General features: G+C 40.4%; 1 protein-coding gene across 14 annotated transcripts in view; it reads left to right on the top strand.

Annotated features, from left to right (window-relative positions):
• EPHA5 (EPH receptor A5) overlaps positions 1-24,400 on the top strand; it is a 196,057-nt gene that overhangs the window by 15,302 nt on the left and 156,355 nt on the right. The window lies entirely within an intron of this gene.

Below are 24,400 nucleotides of genomic sequence, written 5' to 3'. Positions count from 1 at the left end.
ATAATAATGAGTCAGCCTCCTCACTCCTCCCTCCTCACCAAGAAAATCCATGAGGTTATTTAAATTTCTCTTAAATTATAAATTCTTGGGTTTTTTCTTGAGCCTTTGCGGTAAATGTGGGAAACAATTTTTTGGAAGTTGCCTTCTGAAAAGCAAGATCTGGAAGATGACTGTTAGCTTTAAATGAACAAGGCTATTCACAAATACATCTCATATCCATGGTAAAGTTCTGGGACCTGATAACACCGAAACAGGAGCTGAGTTCTAAGCACCTTGAAGAGGCTCTGTTCCTTACCATTACCTATATTAAGAACTGTTCACCCTCAAGAAGAGACAACTGAAACAACAATGTCTATGAGTGAAGGGAGGGTGCCAAGAGGATGGAGCCAGATTCTGCTCAGTGGTGCCAAGCAATAAAACAAGAGGCAAAGCACAGAAACTAATGCGCAGGAAGCTGCACGTGAACATGAGGAAGAATTTGGTTATTGTGTGGGTAACAGGTTGCCCAGAGAGGTTGTGGAGTCTCCCTCACTGAAGATACTCAAGAACCCTCTGAACACAATCCTGTGCCATGTGCTCTGGGGTAGCTCTGCTTGAGCAGGGAGGTGGGACAAGATGTGGGCCTTTCCAACCTGACCCATTCTTGTGATTCTGTAGCTGAAAGGACCTGGCTTCCTAATTTTATACTTGAAGTAAATGGTGGAGTTTAGATGCATTAATACCCTCCAGTGTATCTGCTTGACCTGACTGCATCATGTGAGCAGTCTTGGCTGTGACTTTTGGTCTTTGGTTTGGGGCATCCGTAATGCTGTACTGTGACAGAGATTTGGTGCAGTCTTGAAAGGTTGATTCCTGCACCATGCTGGGTATTCCTGTCACTTCCTGAAAGCCATGAGCACTGTGTGAGGTGAGAAAGCATCCTAAGTTAGAAATGCTGCATGACTGAGCCCTCCAACAGAGCAATTCTCAGGAATGTGTTATTCCAGAGTTTTAGTCTTGAGATGAAACAGACTGCGTAATTTTCTTGGACTTCAGTTGCATTGTTATATAGATGGTGTTTATATAAAATTCAGCCAACCTTGAAAAAAATGCATATATATTAGACAGTAAATTAAAGTCTGGCCTCCATATATTCTGTGTGGATGAAAGGTTGTGGAAATCACAGCCTCACATGGACAAGCTGCATGTTTACAGGCACTGGTTACAGCAGGGATGGGAAAGCTATACAGGGATCTGATTTTATATTCATTTCAAGATCTAATCCTGTTGAAGTTAGTCTATAACATTTTTTTTAAAAATCTATTTATTTAAAGCTGAGAATAAAACTTACTCTACTTGCTTGTGTGGGCATGAGAATGGCCGGTGCCAGATATGCTGGCAGAGCAATATTTTGGTGCCATGGTTCACCATAAAGATCGCAATATCCAGTTCTTAAAAGATGTTTTTATTTGTTTTTTAAGTTTTCTGAACATCTTCTGGTATTTTTCCTGTGATATAAAGCTCAGTTCTGGTATATCCCAATGCCCCTAAAAGAATATCAGCAAAAAACAGGACTGAAAAGTTCAGAATAATTCTGAGTCTGTATGTATAGATGAGGAAATCAAAAGCTAGCTATCCTATACATAAGCCACAGTTGTATCTTTTCATTATTTAGGGAAACATTTCTATATTTACAAGCTCAGTTTCCAAAGAGCACATCGAAGTACACTCAGGAATGCCAAATTAAAGGTTACTGACTCAACAGGGAGATTTTTTCTTACCTTAATTAACTTCTGCTTTGTGTTTAAAAGTGAATTAGGCAGTTGGTTTTCAAATTTCCAGAAATCTCATCTTAATCTTCTTTGTTTTCATGGGACATTATAAAAATCCATGTTAGTCCAACTGTCTTTTTTTCTTTTTGACTAATATATTTGATGTATTTTATGAGCACTAAAAAAGGTCTTCCCAGAGTTACTTCTCTAGCTGCTATATATGCACTCAATCAGCTACGCTGCAGCTACACAGTCTTTGCTTAATTTTTTTTACAGGACCTACCTAATATAAGTATTTAAAGTTACTCTTACATCAGGATTTGAATTTGGAAAATTTTCGACATCCGATATAGGCAATTGTCCTGGGGCGTTCTCATATGAATTTGTTATCTCAGGATGTTCTCCCAGGGAAGATTTTCAAGGTCCCTGTATCTGTCTGCACAGTCCCCCATGAAGGAAAGGAGCAAGAATGTGAGGATGTATCACACTTTAGGATGCCAGAGTGTGTAGATACAAACCATGTTCTGAAGTAAGGTTTTTATGCATGGTGTTTTACTATTGCTGTGAACAATATCCTGTGGACTGCATTCACTTTTCAATGGTGGTGCAGTTCCAGCTGAAGATACATTGGTTCTCTTCCAGTGTTGCTGCTTCTCCACTTGATTTTTATTATAATCTTAATGGAATTTATACTTTTCTTAAAACCATAAGTGCTAGACGTAGGAGACTGTAGTGGGGCACAGTTGCTGTTAAGAAAGCAAGTGTTTAGTCTTTGGTATTGTATAGGAGTGCTTGGCAGTAATTAATCATCATATCACAAAGACTCAGACTGGTAGGTTTTGAAAACAGATTTCCACATGTAAAACAAACAAAACCCCACAAAAAGTTCCTACCAAGACAATTGGGATTAGAGGTCCAGGCAAGCCAAATGAACTTGCTTTTGGCAGATCCTTTGTAGATATCATAGTCTAAATTTCTATTATACCTGTGTGCCATGTTAATTTTTGTATAGTGAATATTTAAAATGTTAAATGCTCCAGAAAGGTCCAGTTGCCCTTGTTTAGTCTCTTGTTCACGTCATTTTTGCTGAATACAATGGGAAATGAAAGCAGCATTGTATGGGAAGGAGGCTGACTCTCCAGCCTGGAAACAGATCAGGAATAAAGGTAGGGCTGTTTTGTGCTCGTCATCTCAAATGAAGGAGCACTGTAGCAGCTTAAGTCCCCACAAGATCAGACCTTGATCCACACACTGAACAGTGTGTGCTGGCTCATTTGTGAGAACCAAAAAATTTGGGTTTTATGGGAAGGGAGATGAGCACTTCAGTCAAGGCTGTCCTCTGAAGTGCTGTGTATGGCAAGGCACTTATTTGGTACTGGTTTGGGGGGTGGCCATTATCCTTGCAGCCTGGTTGGCCTTCATATTCCCCATGCACATAGAAGGTAAGGAAAATCACCCTTTTCCTTCATGCGGGGTACTGAGGGATGCACGGAATGCGATGACTGAAATATGCTATGGCCAAGTTGGGCTTCGGAAGAATGCCTCCTGGCGTGAAGAACCACCTATTGACCAGAAGAAAGGGCTTTCTTATTTCTACTTCTTTTCCTTGAAGGATAAGTGAATTGCAATATTGTGGCTTCCTGGCTGCTCTGTGTGGGTTCAGCAGCTTGTAGCAGTTGTGCAGTCAGCTTTTAAACCTGCATTTTATTTGTTAAAGCATGAGCAAAGTTCCTGTGAGGTCCTCATGGCCATGGAGCTCTGAAAAGGGACTCTCTCCCTGACAAAAGAGTGTGGTCAGCATGGAAAATGCTATCCTTTCTGTACTCAAGTTAAGAATTGATCATGTTATTACATGCCAGAGGGACAATTTTGACTTTTTTTTTGCAGCTCCTCTTGAAGGAGGTTATTGTAATTACCAGAGGCTGTATCAGGAAAGTCTGGTCCCTCTTGTGCAGTAGGAAGCCCTGCAAGCACATGAACAAAACCAGTATTAAAGGCTTCTACAGCAGGTCTGCAAAATCCTTCACCTCTGGGCTGATGGCTGGGGCACTGCTTCAGATTGCCCAAAGTGGGCACATCAGAGGTTTGTGTGATACTGAGGCTGTGACACTGGACAGCTCTGACCTGCAGGAAGTGCCTGCAGGTGCTAAACACGCGTTTTTATCATATGGAATCTCACAGTGGTAGGAACAAGTGTAGGTGCTGTGACAGAAATAGGCAGTGTTTGTAGGCTGCACTGCATCCTCTTCCTCCCTTGATTTGGCAGGAGGCTTTGTCATACATTCTGTGCCATGCTTGCTGCTGCAGGGGCTGCAAAGCACCCTGCAAACCCATGCTGTGCAGTTTTACTTGGTCTGGCCAAGTGAAAACAAATTTCCTGATTAAAATAAAATCTTTTTTTCTAGCTAGTTTGATTTATTCAGCAATTATGTCTGATTTTTGTTCCGGTGGCTTTTATAGGGCTGATTTACTTGTTTGACCCTCCCTTCTTTCACTGTTACTTTAAAACTTCTTTATTTACAGATTAGAAGTACTCTTTTTCTGTCCAAATCAGAGTGCTGCACACCTGCTTTGCTTTTGCATAAAGTGTTCTCTTCCATCTCCTCCGCCTCGCATTGATTTCCCTGAACTTCCTGTAGCACAGAACAGGAAAGTCTCTGTGGTCCTTGGGGTACTGGTTCTGTGCTGTGGCTCATTGCACAGCTCCATGTGATGGCTTTTTTTTTTTTTTAGGGTCAAACTGGAAAATAAACATGTACTGAAGAACCTGGTTCTGAGGAGATGTTAATTTTCTGCAATAAATAAGGAGTAGTGAGCGAGCTAGATGATTCCTTGCATGTGGACAGCAAGAAGGAAACAATTGCCCCTCATTTTGGGGGTTAGTAAGGCCAAATACTGAAAGCTGGTAAATTGAGCTAGATGATTCTACAGTTATTTCTAATTTATGTAGAATATTGGTGGTGTTGATTTTTTGTTTGGTTGGTTTGGGGTGGGTTTTTTTTGTTTGGTTTGGTTAGGTTTTTTTTGTTTTGGTTTGGTTTTTTTTTTTCCCAAGCAGCATTTCTGGCTTATTTTTTTTGAGGACAGGTACACTAGGGTGCCTCTTTAAAGTTAAAAATAACATCAGTTTTAGATTACTCAGCATGATTTAGGAATAGATTCTGTTGCTCTCTGTCAATCCTAGTTCAGATAGAGATTTAACACAGGAATCCTGGATTGGAGGCAGTGCTTGCCCTCAGGGATAGAAATAAAATAAAGGGGGAGGGATATGGGGTAGTGAAAGGAGAAGGAGGATTCTTGGCACCATTGAGCTGTGTCATGTAGTTATGATTATAATTGGCATTTTCAGGGCAGTACTTTTGGCAGCCTGTGGTTTTTTTTCCTGCTGCTGCTCCTCTGTGACCAGCGTAGAAAAGGAATTCAGAGGGATCTGCTCTGTTGTTTAACCCCAGCCAGCAGCTAAGCCCCACACAGCTGCTTGCTCCTTCCCCTCTCCCCAGTGGGATGGGGGAGAGAATCAGAAGGGTAAAAGTGGGAAAACTCATGGGCTGAGATAAAGGCAGTTTAATCAGTAAAGCAAAAGCCACGCACGCAAGCAAAGCAGAACAAGGAATTCCTTCCCCACTTCCCAAGGGTCAGCAGGTGTTCAGTCATCTCCAGGAAAGCAGGGCTCCATCACACAAGCTGTGACTTGGGAACTCAAATGCCATTGCTCTGAATGTCCCTCCCTTCCTTCTGCCCAGCTTTATGTGCTCCATATGGTGTGGAATGTCCCTTGGGTCACCTGGGGTCCCGCCTGTGTCCCCTCCTGGCTCCTTGTGCACCCTCAGCCTTCTTGCTGGTAGGGTGAGGTGAGAGCCTTAACAGGCTTTGCCTCCGTGTAACCTCAGTAAGGAAAACATCCCTGATTTATCAACACTCTTTCCAGCACAAATCCAAAACATAGCTTAGCTACTATGAAGGAAATTAACTCTATTCCAGCCAAAACCAACACATATGCTAAGATGCAAGAATGCAATTTAAATGTTAGCAGGAAGCATGATGGAAGCAAGCAAACCCAAGTAGCTAAGAAAATATTACTGGCACCCTAAAAACCTACAATTTGGCTACTTTGTTTCTATGTACACATTTTTTGCACATGCATGGTTTAGTAAGAAACAGTACTGCATGTCTAAGGGTTTGAAGTAAACTGTGTAGTCCAAACCCAAGCAGTAGTACGTAGTGTTTTCTGTTATATGCTGAATTAAGGAATTTTACAGGAACCATGTGTGGGATGATGTTGAGCTCAAGAGTTGAAACATATGGGGTGTTTTTCCCCCACTGGGAATTATTAAAGTGGTATGCAATATATATATATATATATATATATATATGTGTGTGTGTGTGTGTATGTATATATGTATGTATGTATATATATATGTGTATGTATATAAAAACATATATCTGTCCTCTGTGACTCTCTGGTACTTCATGTCCATGGTCATTTTTACTCATCCCCTGGGGCCATGATGATTTGTCTTCTTTTGGTTGTGCTACCTGCTTAGTGTGCTAGAATCATGCATACTTGTTTTGTATAGCATAACTCCAACAAAAGAGCTTGAGCTTGGGGTTGGGAAAAACACCAGAAGTTAATAATGCAATTGTATGAGGCCCATGTATTTAACTAAACTGTGTTTTAAAACAGAGCTCACTTCATGTTCCCAACTCTGAAAGCCCCAGAGTGAGAATGAAGATGCTGGAGTTCAGTAGGAGTAGGGCACTGCCATGAGAGGTAAATTTGGCCAGCAGACTACTGTCCAAATTGGAGGATTTCCCTGCTGAGTTGGTGGTGCTCACAGGGCTGCATTTGTTTCACAAAGCTTTATTATACCAAAACAAATCTAAAGAGATCAGCTCTGCATCTTGTGTGAGAAGGCTGATGGAGTTGGGTGTAGCACAGGGTCTTGCACTGCCCCACAGCCACCAGAGAGGAAAGGAAAAAGCTTCCATCCAGGCTTGCAATGGGTAGGACAAGAAAAGCAGAATTTGTTTTATTTAAACTGGTTCCAGTCAAATTTGAGGGAACATAGCTTGTAATGGTTAGTCTGTGGGGCAGGTGTGGGATTTCTGTCACAGGACGTTTCTGACAGGAGGTCAGAAATCTCTGCTACTCTGATCATGTTGAGTCATCTCTTCTGAGGGGACAAACCAGGTGTTCTGTTCTGACCTATTGCAGCCCTAAGTCTGAGGCCCTTGTGTCTGAAAGGTTGTCCTGACTCTGTCTAGGATGAGATCTGTTTTTGTTTCCCTCTGAAATTTAGTGTGCCCTTTTTTTCTTTTTTTTTTCTTTTTTTTTTGGGGGGGGTTGGTTTTTTTTGTTGTTGTTGTTATTATTTGTTTGTTTTGTCTTATTTTTTTAATCTTGGCCTGACTAAAATCAGGTTAGTTACGCATAAATCAACCTGCATTTAAGATCCACTCATGATACCTGCAACATATTAGCTGCATTATGTATCTGCTTTTAAAGCTATTCATGCTAGACAAGAGTTCTCATTGTATAGCCTTACCATTTAATTCATGTCCTTTCTCATATCTCCTTTTGTATCTGAAGTCTAATCTTTTCACTCCATTTGAGACTGCTCTTGTTGTCCTGTCCTCTCAGCTGGCTGCCCTTTGGTTTGTGTGCTGTTGACATAAATCGGCATTTATTTGGAAGCAGCATCTGGCGAGGTGTAGGTCTTATTAAAGGAGATCTAAAATGCCTAGAGTACTCTAAGGTACTGTAAAATAAATTAATACTGGTGAGATTAAGAATAAAGCAAATCTTTATCTTGGCTAGAACTGTATTACTGGAATAATATATTCTACAAGGGGAAAAAATAAAGGTTGATCCTTCAGTATATCATTTTGTAAATACTGTTGTCAGCATTAGGTTCCTCCACACAGACTCATTGGGCAAACAATAATCTCCTTTCATGCTAAAATGTCGTTTTTTCTCTAGTGTCTAGGAATTACATTGGGGGATAAAAGAGCTTTGAAGAGCTTTATCTTCTAAAACCATTGTTTTCTTTGTTACGTTTGTGCCAATTTCAGAAATATTGGTATCCTACAGTTAGTAACCATACAGTTAAAACATATTAATGTAGTGCTGTCATGGAAAATCTGAAACTATACAGAATAAAATATTACCATTACAGAATGCATATGCAACAGCCCAGAGTGTTCAAAACGTGTATTAGGATTTTATGAATTTATTATTTTATGATTTTTTGAAGTATATTTCTTACTAGTTCATATGCCAAATATATCTTATCAGTGGATTACTTATCACTTAATTGCATAATCCTTTTATAAGACTTCAAATGCACTGGCCCCATTTGACAGCATGTATTTTTCCTCAGGTTAATGGCTTTTTTTTTTTTTTTTTTTTTTTTTTTTTGTAACTACAAGAATGCAGTCCTGTTTGATTTTTTTTTTTTTTATGTTACTCATTCAGGAAAGCCAGCCAAAAAAAAAATTAAAAAGAAAGAATGCTAGCTTCAAAAAGGTAAACACATAGTAGGTGTGTCCAGAAGGAGAACATTCGAGATGCAAAATTCCTAATAATAGTGTTAAGATGGAAGCTGGCATTTTGTCTTAATGGCAAGCCATTGCCTTGTGTATGCACAGTGAATGAAGACAATAAAAATTAAAGGGCTAATTTGAAGACCCTTCACCTATCTGGAAACCTGAAAGAAGAGCTTTCAATTGACTGTTGTGTTGTTGCAAAGTCCTGATGTGTGGTTATCCTACTATTAAGAAACAGTTCAGCAGCTGAACATCTAGGACTGTTAGAAAAAACTTCCATCCATTTTTCAAGTTATTAATGGAAGTCATTCAGGATTTTCTGTTTGCTTGTCCTGATCAGAAAAACAGGGTGATTTTCAGTTGCTGAAGGGCTACATGCACATATGAAGGTGGAAGGTGGGACTGGGTTCTTGGCTATTGAAAGAAAATGCATTTTATTTCAAAGCTCTTCTTGTCCCATTATATTTTGGGTTAATAGTCTTAATTTATCTTTAGGCATCTTCATTTTGAGGGAAAAGGCATACTGAACTATATGATTTAGTGTGTGCAAGTAAAACAGTAACCATGAGGTCTGTTGGTTTAATACTGAAAATGCTGTAGAAAAACAGATTGGAGGTTAAATATGAGCAGTACACATGGATGCAAATCATGCTTTGGAGGCTTTTGTGTTAACTCTGCTCCAAAGAAAAGTGGTAGCTCCTTCTCTCCAGCCTTTGGGCTCTTCAACATGAGTGATGAAGCAGTGTTGAGGAGAATGTGGTGACACCTGGCTATCAGTCATCTCTGCGATACCACTGTGATATTGTATGCTGTCAGGCCGCTGTGATTGATTGTCTGCATCCCATGGGACGAACAGTGAGTAGAAAAGAATTGCAGAACATGGTTTGGCTGCTGCTTCCTCTGCCAGGAAAGAGGATTTGGGGTGGGGGGCGGGGGGGGAAACTACTGAAATAGTCTCAAAAAAAGACTGCCATCCTGAGGGGAGTTGTTTGTATTTAGGGTAGAGAGTAATTATTTCTTCCATGTGTAATGGGACATCACCAATTCTTGATTCTATTTCAAGATGATTTACTGAAGACACATCTGTGATATAGTGGTGATTTATATTTAGGATTAAATGACATCTTGCATGTTATTTTGATCCTTACCTACACCTATATGATCTTAGTGGTCTTAGTAAGGAATTATCCATGGATGAGTTGCCAGTTAGCTGCAGGAAGGAGGCAGGATCAGGCCCTGGAGTTGGCAAGGATGCAAGCTCTCCTGAGAAGAGTGGGGACTGTGGATCAGCATGGTGTGATGGAAGAGGAGAAGAAATTGCCTGCTGAGCTGGGCATCCCTGGGACAGCTCGGAGAAGGCTGATGATGGCAAGGAGTAAGATTACTGGTGGTTTTCTAAAGCCTAGATCTGTCAGATCAGGCTGAAACCTCTACACAGTCCTTTATTTGCTTCCTTTGCTGCTTTCCAAGAAGGAAAGTATTATTAGATACTTGGTTCCTGCCAAAATGCTTTGATAAGCATTTAGCTTATGTATTCTTATTTATTTCTCTTTGTCATCATTATTCAAATAACTGCCAAGCAACTCCTTTGATTATATTTAATTCTTGACTTTACAAAATGAGGAGTCAAAAAAATCAAGTTCAAAAAACCTTGTCAAAAAAGTAGATGCATTTAAATTTTTAGAGAAGTTCCCCATGACTAAAGCCTGAATCTACTGTTCACTATATAGCTACCTATATATTGAAGCATATAGTGTCCTGTAGATCTGTTACTTTTGCTGCACTAAGATAAACCAGAATCATGTAAAGATGTGTGTTTTCTGTGGATAATTGCTCTCCTTGGGATGTTTTCTTGCAAAGATCAGAACTTCTGGCTCTGAAGTGGGGGGAGGACTGAACTTTCATGCTGCAAAAATTTGCATTTGACTTCAGCAAAAATATTTTGGGACAAGGGACCTGATCTTGTCTTCAGAGATCTTCCTATAACCCCAATAATTCTTCCCATGATATTGACAGTATTGAATGTGGTACAGAAGATGCAGTTATCAGGAGAAGATATCTGGCACTGAGTGTTTCTTGCTATGATTTGAGATATCATTAATCTATTTTCAGTTTTGCCTTGGTTGTGAGAAAGAGCTACTTGGTGTTCCTCTAGTGCAAGTCAACCCCTCCTCTGCCTCACTTAGGCTGTGGGCTAGTTTAAAAACAGGTGAGTGAGGGCAGGGTGGGAAAGGAGGTGATGACAGGACTTCTTAAATATTTATTTATTGAAACTGCTCTTTAGAATTAATTTTTTTGAGTTGTTTGAGTTTTTCTGTGATGCACAGGTGCCATTCCTTCTGGGATGATAACCCCAAGACCTAATTGTACTCAGCAGATATCAAGTATGGGGGTGAAATTGATTGGTTTTGAAAAGGAGGATTTAAGAATTTGGGATTTTTTTCCCTCCAGCTGCTCAGAAAAACTAGCACTTTCTGTCTGTGTTGGCTGCCTTTTTCATTGGGACTTGATGTTTTAATCTGGGGGAGTAGATGTGGGACAAGGGCAGGGGGTCAGCCTGCAGGCTTCAGGTTGTTCTCCTGGTTATTCTCCTGGTTTCGTGCTGGAGCCTGGAGGTTCTTAAAGTTTGTCACTTAAAGCTGAGGCTCATCAAAATAACTTGTGCTCTGTATGATCTCTGCTCTGTGTGGCTTGCTCCCAGTTCAGTCAACAGTAAAGGACAGCAAAAATACGACCTTTGCTTTTCTGTTCAGAAGCTTTGGGGGTCTTGAGGTTTGTTTTATTTTAGCTTTATTTGCTTCAGAAATTGAAAGATACACTTGAGAGCTTTGCCTTGGTTTCAAACCTCCAAACTGAGGGGCTGTTGGGGCTCCTTGCAAGACATAATTTTAAGTGGTTAGAACTGTAGGGCATGTACTGACTTTCTTAGTTGATTGCAGTGCGAATGTAAAGTCAGCCCATAAATTGTAGCCAGTGTTGTGATTACAAATCATTACAATAATGTGAGGTTATTCAGTTTGTCACAAATCCTTCTAGACTGCACCATTAAAGTCATAACCACAAATATAATCTTGTAAGATAAAGTTCCTTCATTACACAATCTCTGTCTGGTTTACTGTTTGCTTTTTATTTTGATGACAGATTGAGTAACTGAATTTTTCTGTGTAGTTAACTTAAGTGGCAACACACATACTTTTAATATCTCTGCTAATTCTGGAGTTAATTTTGCATTCTTAAATTTATTGATATTGATTAATATAGTAATTAGGCAAAGCCTTGATTTTCACTCTAGTGTTAGGAAAATCAACTTTAAAATGATGACGTTTTAGAAAAGAATTGCTAGTTATGTCCATCACTAGACCAGTCTTGTCACATGATCAGAAAATAAATGAGTTGTGGTCACTGGTGTGTTGTTGGGCAGGTGACTGGAAGGAGGTTGGTGCTTTCCTGCAAAAGCAGTGACTGCTGTCAGTCTACAGAATTATAGTGAGGCAGAGGACAGCTGCTGAACAGGAAAAAAATTAATAGTTTACTTGGGAATGGATTTCAGACCAAATCAAAACTTTTTGTACAGTTTCAGATACCCATCTCATTTCTTGTGTGGTACTTGTCTCTTCCTGCCATTGGATGTCCTGATGCTTCCAGTGCAAAGGAAACTCCAGTGGGCTAAGGAGCGACTTGAGCCTGTCAGCCAGAGCCCAATGAGTCAGTGTGTCAGAGTAATTCTGATAAATACCCAGACTGAGATAATCAAAACCCATCCAGGGATTTGGTTGTTGTCCTACTTATTAATTTTAATGATAATTGAATATCCATGTCGATTACTCAGGCTGTAAGCTCAGCTTCACGGGCCCTGTGTATTCAATTTCAAAACACTGCTTCTTCAGAGTCTGGTGTATTTAAGTCAGAGGGGTGGTCTCAATGTGGACAGGCAGTACAGACTGGCAGGAGCTACTGTATCCTTTGGAGTCACAGTAAGTAAGTCTGGCAGAGCCTGTTTCTCAGAGCTGCATAAGTGTATTGACCTGGCAAATGTCTTTAACCCCCAGGGGATTTGGTTATGATGCTGCCTGTGTAATATTTGTAAAAGGCTTTTGCTGTGAAGGAGTTGAAGAGAAAGCAAGGAATCTTAAGCAGCCCTTGCTTGGTGTTTGCAAAGCTGTTTTGTTTGATACCAATAGCCCAAGTAAACCTTTTGGACTTCTCTGTTCTTTGCCCCTTTTGAGCAAAGCACTACGGAGTGATTTTTTGCTTGCAGGACTGTCTGCTCCAGTACTAACTTGGGGTGTTTCTCAGCACTGCAGTTTGCAGAGGCTGACCTTGCTGAAGCTGGATGAGCAGAAGTTCCTGTGCATCTCTCCAGGTGTTGCAGAGGGTACTTGTCAGAAGCCAAAATCTATATTGAATTTTTTTGTATGAGGGGAGCTTTTCTCAAATGAGTTCCCTGGTGCTTCTGACCCTGCTGGAAGACTCCATAGTGTCCCCATTGATCAAGGGTAAACCAAGCAACTAAAATCCAAAATGGGAGCTAATGCCATAGGTGTCTCCTGTGTTTTCTTGAACTGGGAATGACCTAAGTTAGTAAAGTCTTGATTACTGCCTTTAAAAAACAGATTGTCCCCTTCTCCCCTTCCTTTTTTTTAGCCTTTGTTTTGTTTGTTCAAAAATAAAGCAGAAAAGAGACAAAATAGAGTGCGAACATTTTTTTTACACACAGTGCTGTGACCGAAGATGTTACTTGGCAAATTTCCTTCCTTATTTGCTCTGCAGTTTTAAAACTGAGAACTGTTTTTTTCCTGTATTACAGTAAATACATAAGGAATCAAAATGATATTAAGGAAGAAAGTTGGGCAACACCCTGCTGTTCAAATATGTTGATTGCAAATCACTGACATTCTAGACATGCTATTTCTGTTTGTTAGCGAGTTAGTTTCAGTGCTGGTGGGGTAAAACAATTGGTTGGGAAAAAACCACAAGATTATAGTATTTGCTAGTCTTCACTATTTAAAAAGAAGAGCAGATCTGTGAGTGTGTGAGCTGAAGGTAATGATGGTGTAACTTCCTAGGATTTAAGGCCACTGGGTCTGTTAACATTATGTAGTTAAATCTCTTGTGGCACATACGGTGTAGAAACTTGTTCAGGGGTCCTTGCTGCAGGTCTGTAACCTTGATTTGGCCCACAGTGAATCTTCTGGAGAGAGATTTCTTTGAGTGAGTCATCCTCTTGTGTTAAGTCCGAATCCCTTTGTAGCTTGTGCCTGCAACCATCTGTCCTTAATGTAAGACAAATGAATCTTTCTAGCTTAAACTGGTCAAACTTCAGTTCTGAGACGATGGATCTTTCCATGCCTCCTCTTGCAAACTTTACAGGTACATACAACTCCTCTCTCTCTTCACCTCCCAACAACCCTTTTCAGGCAAAGAGGCCACAGGCAAGTTAGCTACCTCCCAGCCTTCCCTAATTTTTTAATCATTTTTTGTGCTATAAAGTAGGGCTTTGATCTCTTGAGTAGCTGTGGACTCTCATGGGATCTTTGCAATTTATTCTAGCTGAAGTGATGCCATTTGAAAAGAAAATGGATTTCTGAAAGTGATATTAGTAAATTGTTGCTGAAATTAATTCTGAAAGTAAATTAGTATGTTGTTTGCTCTGTGAGGTAAATGGGAAGAAAATCATCCTTGTGATGGAAGCCAGGTAAAAGTGAAAACGAAATCTTAGTGGCTGCTCAGCTGGTTGCTGTGGCAGGTAGGAGTTACAGAACAGTGCAAGATGCTCTATTACATAAAAATGGGGGCTCGAGCTGTGCTGAAGACTGTCATTAGGGAGCCTGTGGGATAGTTATGTGGTAAGGGGAGTCCATAGGAGGTGGATGTGCTACTACATGAGTGCACCCACACAGTTTTGGTTGGAAGACAGGTTCCTGTAACAGTGGAAGATACAACCTTGGAGCCTCTTAAAGCCCTAGGAAAGGTAGGAGTCAATCCCGGCTCAGCACCAGCTTCTGTGCAAGTAAAGCTGGTATGCCTGCAAAGCCACACACTTTGCAGCATCTCAGGACTCTGCATCCCTGAGCAGAGAAGACCAAAATCACCTGTGTGCTTGGGTGACCTGTCTGATTGCTTCAGTTGACACAAATATGAAAATTCCCCTTTTGTGTGTATGAGTGGTAGAGTTCTTTTGGACCTGGTCCAATGTCACTTGCTCACAAGGCAAGAGGAAGCTCTTGAGAAGCAACAACAGGTTGTTGTGTCCTTCCTCTAAATGGCTAATCCCTTTTCTTAGTCCAAAATTTCTTTCACTGCTTATGGTTTTAAGTTTCTTTGTGCACAATAATTTATGGATGAGAGCAAGCATTATTAGAAAGCTTTATGTGTTGTGCACTGTGGGGGCAACATTTCAGCATCAGAGTATGATTTCTTCAGCAGACTTCTTTGCAGTGAGTATGTGTATTGATAAGAAGAATTATGTCAATTAACCACATAACCTGTAGAAGTGCTGTTTCCTATGCTAATTAGCTCTTCCTCTGAGAACTGTACTTTTAATTTATTTTTCAAAGTACTTTCACTCATCCTTTTCCTTTCAAACTTCAACACTTTGTGAAATATGCATCCAGGTTTACTGAAAGGCTTTGAAGCTGACGAGACAAGAGTTGAAAGGGGAGTGATTTAATGGTTTAATTGCTAAATAATGATGAAACTGTGATAGTAATTTCCTGTTAGTGTGAAATGGCCAATCAGTCCATTTTGTAGAGTGAGCACAAGGCCTAGGATAGGCTGGATAAATAATCATCTGTAGTTTCTGTGTCAAGTGGTCCGTTTCAGGGACTCCTGAAGATTATGTGAAACTTTTTTTACCAGAAAGTCAGGTTCCAGACAAGAATTATCTTGCCTAGCGGTAAAATGCTGTTGCTGGAATTTAACTGAGTTGTGTCCGTAAGCTGCACAAAATTGAGAGAAGGTTTCATTCAAGAATGACCCTACTGTGAGAATGTCTCTTTGATAAGCAAGTCCAAGTCAGAGGCCCTTGCCTGTGGCTTTCTGACTGTCCTGCTAGGCTGGCAGGGGAGAAGAAGTACTGAAAGGAAACACCAAAGGCTGGGACTGTGCAGGATGGCAGATCAGAATGTTCAAGGTGGCCAAAATCCAGCAGGTCCATTGCCACCAGGTGTTTACAAACTGCGGTCTCCCACCATAGCCCAAATCTGCTGGAAGGGTGGTTGGTGGCAATCTGTGTTCTCATGAGGAAATATGGCCCCTTCCAAGTCCATGTGTTTACTTCCTCTTTCTACTCTGCCTCTGCAACTTCTAACCTTCCATTAATCCCAGTGTATCCTGGATAGAAAGTAGCAGTAGTTAGAGCTTGTAGCTTAACTGAGAAGCCAGAGATGTAGCAATAGACCCATTAATTAATTTTCTATTTAAACTATTTTTGATAATTTGTTCTTTGAGAAACTGCATGTGCAGCATTTCTGTGTTCTTCACCTCTGTGCCTCAGGGACTTGGGCCTGGAAGAGACTCTTACTGTAACCTGGTGAAGGCAATATGTGAATCTTAATTATTTATGTACCCACTTTCCCACATGGCATAGGCATGTTGGTGCTAGCTTTAACCCATCTTACTTAGGTAACAAATATATATGGTTCTTTATGGGCTTTCCTACCTGATCAGATACTTTCTTCTGAAACTTTCTTAAAAGTTCAGAATGATGGTTTGACTCCCCTGGTTGATTATGCCCTGCCCCCCAATAAGAAAGTTATCTTCCCTTCTCTTCAAAAGCATTCAATTTAAATTACAGGATCTTTTGTTGGTTAATCAAAAGCAAGCTAATAACATTTTTTTTTTTCTCTGTGTATGTGTTGCAGTATTGCCATCAAGTTAAGCCATGGTTTACCTCTTGGTTAAGAAAGAATTCGAATTTTTTCTTTTTTTTTTTTTTTAAACTTCAGCAGCTTTCCTAGACTTTGCATTATCACAGCTGATTGCCGAAACAGCATTTATTTTTGCATTGCAGACATCTCAGCTGAGGATTTAGCACATGATTGTATTTGCTTCCTAGCTATGGCATGTTGATGTTCAAGTGGTTCTTCAGTGGTTGCCAGATACCAGGAGAGTGTGGAGGTTGCAGGTATGAAACGAATTCTTTGTGCAATGGTTAGGATATAGGATGTCCATCACAAACAATTGAGCACATCTGTGTTTCTTCAGTTCCAGATTAAAAATAATATTGAGGTGTGGGTTTCATCTTTGTCCAGCAGATTTACACCTGTGTAATTCTGGTGCCTTATTTAAATAGTAACATAAACCTGACACAATGGGAATTAAATCCCATAGGAAATAAAGTAACTAAAAGTTTCATTATGTTGTGGAATAAGCATACCAGGCATCCACATGTATAATTTATTACCTATTGTGGGGTAAGTACTTAACAACAGTTATAATAAACCCATTCTGTTCATTCAGTTTTAGATCTTAGCATACTTATTCAGACCTTAACCGAAAGTGAATATATAATCAATGTCAGGCTTTTTATGCAGGTTTAATAATGTAGGCCTGCCAAAGTTCTTTAATTAAATAATTATTCATCTTTCAATCAGAATAGATTGTTTAACTATAGGGATTGCAGGCAAGTACATGCAAAATCCACCCTGAACTGATCATGTTTTAGCTGCTTTCTGTAATCCTGAATGATAATCTGTCACACAAAAAAAAAAAAACAGGGAGAAAAGTTGCAGTTAGATATTAAAAATGTAATTCCTAATTCTGAGGTGATCAAAGAAAAGCACACTAAGGTACAGTTCGGTGCTGTTAACAAAGTTAGAGCTGTCTGACAAGTGAGAAAAGTGGGTTTTGTAGATGGTTCAGATTCAACAGAACTGTCACCAAGCCCAAAGTAAGCTAAGGTGCTCAGCTTGTGGGGAATCAGGAAATCTAGTTTGGGATATTTGACTTGTAGCCCCCCCATATTCATAAGGTGGCATGTGGAGCTATTAAGGGGAAGTGCAGTAAATTTCATGTTGTGTCTGTCTGCTGCACATGCCAGTTCCCATAGGAGGGTCTGCATAGGCAGAGCAGCCTTCTAATTTCTTCTGAGAGTATTGGAAATGCAGAAAATCTGTTTGGCAAGGGGGCTGCTGTTTGTAGCATCATACAAGGCTGGATTCAGATGGCCCCTGCTGCCATGGCATGTCATTAATGCAGCTCACAGCAGCTGGACTGAGAGGACTTCAGTGTTTATTAGGGGAATATAATCATTTAAGCCTGAATAAGCTTCAAAGCTCTAATGTGGCTGTTTGGCCAACAGAAATGAGATGTAAATTTGTGCTGAATAGCCACTGATTACAGAAAGATGATTAATGTGAGGTTTAAAATTGATTTATGGGTGCAGTTGTCAAGGCCTAAGCCATGAATGTAATATTATCACTATGAAAAGCTTTGGGTAGATTAGAGACCAGAAAGCAGTGGCAAAATAATGCATTTGCTGGAGGGTCTGATACAGTGTATGGGCCGTCTGTAGTCTAGTCAAATTTGGTATACGCCTGAGAGGTTAGGCTTTGCCAGTGCAGCACGTGGATAATCATATCACTTTCCCGAAATACTAGAAAACCAGGAAGTTTAATCTGCTTTGTTTGCATTAAATGCACTTTCAGATCAAGTATTTTTTCTCTTTTACTGGAAACTCTTAAATGTGTACTCACTTGAAGAAATTCTAAAAAGCTGATGACAATGATAAAGATTAAGAATTTTGTTTAGTTTTTGCAAATTTTTGCTGTTCTGTGTGTTAAAAAGAAACTAAATGAATTGTGTTATTTCAGTTGTAGTAAACAATCACCCTGTAGATTTTGATGTATTTAAATATTAGGACAACATTAAAGTAACAAGGAAAACCTCCTTTCTTCCTGCTTTTCAAAGTTGTTCTGTGAGCCTCTTGGTATCATCAGATGATGAGTAATGTGAATAATATCCCAAAAGTTTTGAAAATCCAAGAATTTTATTATAAACCTAAAATTTATGTCCTGCTCTGAGTCCTTCTGAAAATCTGGCTCTGTCAGCCTTCCAGTGTTAAACCATGTGGTGTCAATACTGTTTGTTCTGGCCTTTGTTAAATTGCTCTGCAATGAGTGTAACATTAGGCAGTGAAAAATGATTTAATGGTATTGTGTTTCTTCATTGCTTCTTTCACGCTCGTCTCCATTGTCTTTCCCTCAGTTGCTGGACTGTGATTTGAAACGGATGTTTTAATTCAGATGTACAGAGAATTTCAAACCTTTAAAAAAAATAAACCTGTGAGAGGGGAGGTAGGACTTCCAGATAGCACATTGCTTTGTTCTGGGAAGGGGGTCAGTGCAGTCCCTGATTAGGCATGCTGAAGAGGGGCTGGTGTTCCTTTTCATTTCAGTTCCGCTAGCCTCCAGCTGGGTTCTCATTCCATTTGGATTCTGGTCCTGACATCTTTCATTGATCATGCAAATTGTCAAAGTCTGAGCTAAACTTCAGTCCCATTTTCTTCCCCCCCCCCCCCCCCCCCCATGTATCTTGGTGCGCAGACTGAAAAGTCTGGGTGGCTTTGTCCTGATGTTTCTCCATTTTTCAACAGCTTGAGCTGTGCAGGTTTCAGAACAGATGATACACTTCATAAGCATGTACTGAAAATAATTTTTAAGGTTTTAATTGCTCTTTCTTACCCTTTTTCTTGGGTGGTACTTTGTGTAGCAAATTGCTGTTTGTGTTTAGAGATGCTATCGCAGCTTTCCAGAAATCTGCATTGTTTCTCAGCTAGCTAGTGGTGCAGAGCAATCCAGGAATTGTCAACACTTTAGCCTTAAAGGGAGTTTTGCTCAGAAGTCTCCTGCACAGCCAGCTGCAGAAATGAAAGGTGTGGCAGCAAACCTTACATGCATACTACAAATAAAAAAGTATATTGAAAAATTGTTCAAGTAGTAAATTCAAATGTTTACACAACAGGAGTTGATGATTATGAAGTTCTCCATGTAACTTTAGGTGACGGGTAATGTCTTCACATGTAGGCCTTCTTGAGAGGAGCAGTCATGCTTTCTCTCTTGATTTCGGTGCGGGGCTCTCCTGCTTGGTGTTTTCCCTCAGCTCTGAGCAGTGTGACTGTGAGAGAAGCTTTCTTGGCATTACTTAATGCAGGAGGAGGATTTCTAGCAGTCCTGATTGCACATAGGATGGTTAAAGGTTGACTAGGGTGGAATTAAAAATATCCAAAACACTGTAAGATACTGAAGTATCCACCCAAATACTTAAGCTCTTAGTTCTAAAATTTGCATTTTTTTAAAGCTGATGTCTGCTGACGAGCTTCTTCTGAGTATTGAAATGTGCAGTTGGCAGCACTGGAGTTAGGATGGAGTGTGGTGTTGCTGTGAACATTCACCCAGCTCATTTTCGGTGTAGTTTTTTTTCTATAGTGGAGATGAAACATCAATTATCTTCCCATCTTTGCTATTCCCTCTCTTGCCCTTTGTCAAAGTGCAAAGCCAAATGTGAAACCTTGACACCAAGTGAAATTGAGTCTTGTTAACTCTTGATGCAGTGGGGAGTAGCCTTTAACATGAAGCAAGGCCCTTTGTCTCCTCTTAGCATTTTTGCTTCCCACACATTGCAAGGGGTCATTCAGAAACACATCTGGCAGTTCCTGTAACTCTGCCGAGGTGAGAATTTGCCCTTTTAGTGGGGGCTGGTTGGAGGGGCTGGTAATGGAAGTGACTTTCTAAGTTCACTTTCTGCTAGGTAAGTATCACACAGGGGCTAGGGAATAAATGTTTTGCTAATATAGAAATGGAAAAAAATATTCACTAGTCTGATGTGGCACATCTCAAAATCATGCTTTAAATTTCCAGCTCATACCTCTTTGCTATATTTGCTTCCTCCACTTATGTTTTAGTGTATGAAAAATGATCCTTAGTTTCTTGCTGGGATATCTCCAGTAATGAGTGAGGAAACTCATATTTACTTCAGCTAATTAACTTCAGGATATTCTGAAGCTGTGTGTTAACCGGACTGTGCAGCTCAGTGACCAGAGTGGCATTGTAAGAAACAGCAGGAAACTGCAATCCAGTAGTAAAATAAGAAGAGTGGCCCAGAAGTAGCCCATAGTGTTCTTATTTTCGTGTTATTTTCCTGGTTGGAGAAGTTGGGAATGTGCCAAGCCACCAGAAAACGTTAAGTTCCTTCTTCAGAAACTCAGCTTTCATTAGGCCAGATTTCCGCCTGAGTAGGGAGATTAATCAGATGCTTTCTGTCCTCTGTTATCCATTATGCTTTTTGCTTGACTAGTAACTGCTGTCAGTAGGAATATATCTCTGTATGTATAAATGTCTCAGTTGTAAAATTGCCATCCAAATGAGGCTTGAGCCTCGGGTGGGGGCACTGTCAGATGTATGGAAATAGTAAAATCCCAGACAGTTGCAACTGCTTCTGGTATTTAAAGGTTTTAGTAAACTCTTGCCAAATGTTATTTGCATAGAACCCACTGCAGTTTCTTTTTGACACTGGCTCCTGCCTTGAAAATGAGCTCCAAAGCCCCTAAAACCATTCTGAGAAAGTGTAAAAATAGCTTCACCTTTTACATTATAAAAGTGGATGTTGCTATTGAAAAAGTTTGCACAAGTAATAATTTTTTTGTTGCTTGGTAGCTGAAATTTAAAAGTATGTTTGAGGCTGAAAGAAGTAGTTTGTATTACTCCAGAACAGTTTTTTCATATTTATCTGGCCTCTGTTTTGTTTAAACTCAAGAAGAAAAGATGGTAAAGACATGGTTTGTGAGGCTCTCAAAATAACTGGTTTCTCTTTTACTGAAGTTTATTTGTTCCCTCCCCTTCTTTCCTAACTTCATCCAAGTATATGAATTGCTTTGGTTTCCTGATTACTTGTATTTCAAATTTGTGATTTACTGGAAGAAGTGATGTGGCTCTAGTTGGTGTCCTTCCACCACTTGGTGTGGGGCAGGAGGAGCTATCCCAGTGAGCAGGCACCCTGCCCCAAAGCAGAATTTGAGTTCTAAAACTGTGTAGTTACCCTGGTAAAAACGCTTAAAAAATGTTGCCTAAGAGTACTGTTTTAAGCACTGGTACTGATGGAAAAATCTGGACAAAGCTATTTTGATGTCTCTGCTCTGCTCCTTGCACTGCTCATCCATTGCAAAGAGCAGGGTTGCAAACAAACATGCAGCATTGTTCCAGGTTACTGCATTTTTCTGCTGCTTGAGAGGGGTTTGGATCACTGTCCCTTGCTGTGAGGGGGAACCAGGCTTCTCAAGCTCCTCATGCAGGTGCTGGTGGACTGTGCCATGATCCAGTAGGTCATTGAGGTTATCATGCACCTCTTGCCAATGCCAGTGTTCAAGGTGGAACTCCTGCTCCTGCCAATCATTGCTGTAGAGGGAGCTAAAAGTAACATGACTTTTTGGATGCAATGTCTTTTGTGTTCTTGTTCTTTGAGCAAGCAAAACCCATTTAATGAAGACTGAAACACCTCCAGCAAAATCAGGCTCTTGCTTAATCATTCAGGTCCCGAGCGGAAAATCTGAGCAATGCCACATATTGCAGCTTCTGTTGATAACACTGGCAATATTTGGTGGCAGGATCTGAAACAGGGACTGGCTTGTTGTAAGTACTGTTTTGCAATAGGCAAGATAGTGACAAAGTCAGCTTTATTTTACAACTAGCACAGACCTGCAAAACCTTCTGCAGTGCAGAAAAAAAGATGTGTAGTGCTCTGCCTGGCTTTCACTAGAGATATAGCCTTATGTGACCTCACTGAAGTCACTGAAACTGAGGAAAGCCTGCTGCTTGTTTGCTTTAACTGTGTAATACGATAGCAAGTGGAAACCAGCAGGTAGCTAAAAAAAAATAACAAACCCACAAGTTTTTGGGTTTTGTGATGGGAGGGAAGAAGCAGGTTGCAAGATAAAGTTGAGTAGCAGGAGGGAACATTTGTGAGGGAGCTAAGCTGGAGGCTATTGATTGGCAGCCAGGTCTTAACATCAGCTGCATAATAGGAAATCAAAGAGTCTGCCCAAATGTTACCAGGATGAAAGGCAGGATAAATAGTACTGAGCTGAGCACCAGGCTGGTTTGCCCTTCTGGAAGGGTGTCAGGTGTCCCCTTTTCACTTGGTATGGGGATTGCATAACACCATGTCACACTGTCCTCTGCACCGGTATGTGCTCATGGTGGCCTTGACAGCAGTAATTTGAGGTAAAATTGCCTTTCTGTGGGCAAAGCATGCAGAGTATCTCTGATGCTTTCACACATTCAAAGCCTGAGATCAGAGATCCTTGCCAGGCTTGCTTTCTTCCAAAAGAATAAAAGGTAAAATATGTAAATCCTTTCCTAGTTTTCCATCTTTCTGCCAGCAGATACCTGAGTTAACATGCATATGTTGCAGAGCTCTGTGTGGCGGGGTGGAAAAATTTAAATAGGAGAGGATGAGACTTCTTGTAGCAATGAGCCTGTGAAATATGTAGTGAGAAGAGAGGCAGATTCACAGCCCTTGGAGTGAGGGAGTCCTGCCAGGAAGGTTTCAGGTAAGTCTTAGGAACACCTTTGTTTAATGTTCTTAAGCTTCCTTTCACTCTTAAGATACCTAGGATTTTGCTAAATGCCTAATTTCTTTTTCAACAGTGCAAGGATGTGTGGAACTAGGAACAAGGCTTGGAGTGTGTCTGCTGCCTTTAGTAGATGTTAAAGAAAGTGAATGAGTCAGTGAAGACCAGTAACAAAAACTAGTACTGCAACACCCCCATCCCCTCAAAACCAAATAAACAAAAGCTCTGAAATGTTCATCCCTGCTGTCAGCGTTTGGTTTTGGGGCAGCAGCCTTTCGCTGTGCTGTGGTAGCAAATTGCACTCCTGGAATCTCCGAGATTAGAAACAAGCCTGAGTAGCAGACAGCTGGTGAATGTGTTTTAAAATTGTCCATTTAACCCAAGGCTGCTCCACTGAATGCTTTTTTAACTCTTATATCTTTAGTTAGATGTGTGATATCTTTGGCCTTTCTCTAGACAGACAGCCTGTATGAAATGTGTGCTTCCTGTTGATGGAGCTGCATTTTCACTCGCCAACAGTAGTGTGCTGAGAATTTCTGATTCAGAAATAGGTCTTCTATAAATGATTTAACATCAGGCCATTGAAATGCATTTGTGTTTTCCTTCTTAGGGCTATTAAAGATGTAGAGAAAACATTTACCACCAAATTAATGGTTGCATTTTTGTTTTAATCCTGCAGATGGGGTTGATTTATATATCAAAAAATATGTGCTGCAGAGAGGAATTATAACATTACACAATTTTTCAGTTGTACTTAATTTTTTTTCATGCCAGTAATTTTCATCTAGATGTTGTCTCTTTAATGTAGTGGGATTTCTTTCTCATTAACTGTAAGGCACTGCATTTCATCCTGTGGTTTTGTATTTCTTTGTTGGCTGAAATACTGCTTTGAGGTCTGTAGTGACTAGGAGGCTGGGACCAGGCAGAAGGTGCAGGGGCTCTTACTGCCATCTCCATCTCGTGGAGGGATGTAAAAGCAGAAGGGTGGCAGCTTGCCTGCAGTCTCTGGGGGGAGACAGATCCAGCTGAAGAGAAAGAAATGGTGTAGTCCTACATGCAGATAGGGGAGAAGAAGATTAAATGACAGAGCAGAGATTTTGCACAATACTGGCTGCTCTGATAAAATCTGGTTGACTTTCCCTTGAGGATTATACAGAGATAAGCAGCCTTAGCTCATTAGCACCTCCCCTTTCTCATGCTCTGATGATTGCTTTAGGTTTGATGGCAGGTGGTGATGGCAGGATTTGCTCTGATCTGGGGAGCAGTACTGAAAGTGCAGCACATGCTGAAGCCTGAGATGTTAGGGCAGTGTGCCATTTCTTGCAGCTGAGATAAGACTCTAGCACAGTTCATTTGATGTATTTATGCTTGGACCTTTATCCTCATGGTGTTTAGTGCTCTCAGTGCATGAAAGCAACCATTAGAATCACTGCACTTAGTTTTTCAACAAATGAACTTTGTACTCAGTCCCAAAAGCACAACTCCTGAAGCAGCACTGGAAATGAGCTTAACTGCATAACTCTGGGGAGCATCACGG

The sequence above is a fragment of the Taeniopygia guttata genome, chromosome 4 (genome assembly GCF_048771995.1).
Source record: "Taeniopygia guttata chromosome 4, bTaeGut7.mat, whole genome shotgun sequence".
Taxonomy (NCBI): Eukaryota; Metazoa; Chordata; class Aves; order Passeriformes; family Estrildidae; genus Taeniopygia; species Taeniopygia guttata.
The sequence above is the reverse complement of the archived record's forward strand: the minus strand, read 5'-3'. Positions and strand labels throughout refer to the sequence as shown.